A 2,184-nucleotide genomic window follows, 5' to 3' on the forward strand; every position below is an offset into this window, starting at 1 on the left:
ACCATAAAAATAGGCTTGATTGTATTTTAGAGAATCCATTAATACTCGAGAGAGGTTATTGGTATTTTATAGGGCGCTTCTTTCCTCTTGAATAGTATATGATTGATTTGGGGTGAGAAACCATAATTGCATTGATTCATGCTAGTGGGGATACTTAACTTTGGATATTTTTAGTATTTTATTAATACAACATATTTACTTTAGTATAATTTTAGTTAATCATCTCTGAATTTTTATTGTGTCACTTGCTTAGTTAAATGGAGTCTAGTATTACTAGTGATTGCTACCTTTGTCTCTGTGGGATCGAATCTGACTTACCCTACTACATAGTTAGAAGGATTTGTTAGGAATTATTATTTGATGGGCACACGACAGCCTTATCAAATTTTTGGTACCGCTGTCGGGGACAAAGCGGTATTAGATTAGTAAATTTTTGAGTTAGTTTAGATAAGTCTTTTAGTTGTGTGCTTTGGCTATTATTCCCTTGTTATTTGATATTGAGTTTCTAGTTTTCTTGTTGCATGCAAACTCGAAGTTCGTGTATTGAAAACTTGATTTCTTTTAATCCTGAAATTGAAGCTACAGCAAGAAGACAAGCAGGTGCACGAAGAAAACAGAAAGACATGTAAGTTATGGGTGACGTAGTACCAGCTAAATCTCTAAATGAGCAGGGTATGCCAGATACTAAGGATGTACTCTCCAGTATTCTCAGACCAACAGTCATTGCTACCCACTTTGAAATCAAGCCTCAATTCATCCAATTCATCTCTAATGATTCCTATTGATCATCCTGAGAGTTTTCTGGAGAAGTGTGATACGATAAAGTTTACTAATGTTAGTGATGATGCGATAAAACTATAATTATTTCCATTCTCTCTTCAAGATACAAGAAAAGATTGGTTAGAGGATGAAGTTCCAAAAAAAATTCAGTACTTGGGAGAGTTTAGCAAAGGCCTTTTTACTCAAACTTTTCAATCAGAAGAAAACTGCAAAGCTCAGGAATGACATATCTAACTTTCATCAAGAGGATGAGGAGTCTCTTCATGATGCATGGAAAAGATACAAAAGGCTTCAGAGACAATGGCCTCACCATGGCATTCCTGACTGGTTGTTAATCCAGACATTCTACAATGGGTTAACACAAGAATTCCAAAATTTTATTGATGCTACTTCTGGTACTGGATCTATTATGAAGAAGAACACTAAGGATGTGAAAGATTTGTTAGATGATATGGAATCTAATGATAACTATCCGTACAGTGACAGAAATCATCCTAAGAAGGGAGGTAAGTATGATGTTGATGCTCTAACCATGTTGAATACTACTATGCAGGCAATGGTTAAGAAGATTAAGCAATTGGATTCTAGAACTTCATCTACAGTTGCCTCATGTAAGATTTGTGGTGTAGTTAGAGACACTCAAAAAATTTGTCAGTTCAATCCCTCTGGATTAGCAATGGAACAAGCAAATGTCCTTTACAACCAGAATCAAAGGCAACTGTATAATCCTTACTCGAACACGTATAATCCAGTTTGGAGAGATCATCCTAATTTCTCCTACAGAAATACTCAGGCTCAAGCTCAACTTCCACCAACTCAGCCACAAAAATCTAACTTGGAAAATCTTTTGGAAGGATTTATCTCTACACTGGAAAAGAAGAATGATGACTTTGATGCAAGTATCAATAAGATGAAGGCTCACAATAAGTTAATGGAAAATTTAATTACTCAAATTGCTCAGCAGTTGAGCCAACTCAACAAGTCTTCAGGCCAACTTCCTGGCCAAACTGAGTAACCACCAAAAGGTCATATCAATGCTGTAACTTTGAGGAGCGGAAAATAATTGCCATAACCAGATTTAAAGTTGAGAAAAAGTACCGTGAATGCTAAAAATCATAAAGATGACATTACAGCTGAAAAAGTATCGAAGAAGAGGCACTGGAATAAGAGAAGAAGGAACATGTTTCTCCTATTAAACCGTATGTGCTCTTGTTCCTTTTCCATAAAGGTTGATACAAGCTAAACTTGAGAAGAAGTATGGTAAATTTCTTGAAATTCTGATATTCCATTCATGTAGCTTTATTAGAGATGCCTTCATACGCAAAATTTCTCAAAGATATATTATCAAGGAAGAGAAAGATTGAACTGAAACCATTTCCTATATCTTTGAAATATGTGTCCATG

At 35.3% G+C, this 2,184-nt stretch overlaps 1 non-coding gene across 1 annotated transcript; it reads right to left on the reverse strand.

The window, feature by feature from the left end:
* Positions 1-991: 991 nt before the first annotated feature.
* On the reverse strand, positions 992-1,098 carry LOC141669889 (small nucleolar RNA R71). The gene has a single exon (XR_012554135.1). It is a non-coding gene; the product is annotated as a small nucleolar RNA R71 (small nucleolar RNA).
* Between the last annotated feature and the right edge of the window lie 1,086 nt (positions 1,099-2,184).

The sequence above is a fragment of the Apium graveolens genome, chromosome 6, assembly GCF_009905375.1.
Source record: "Apium graveolens cultivar Ventura chromosome 6, ASM990537v1, whole genome shotgun sequence".
In the NCBI taxonomy this organism is placed as follows: domain Eukaryota; kingdom Viridiplantae; phylum Streptophyta; class Magnoliopsida; order Apiales; family Apiaceae; genus Apium; species Apium graveolens.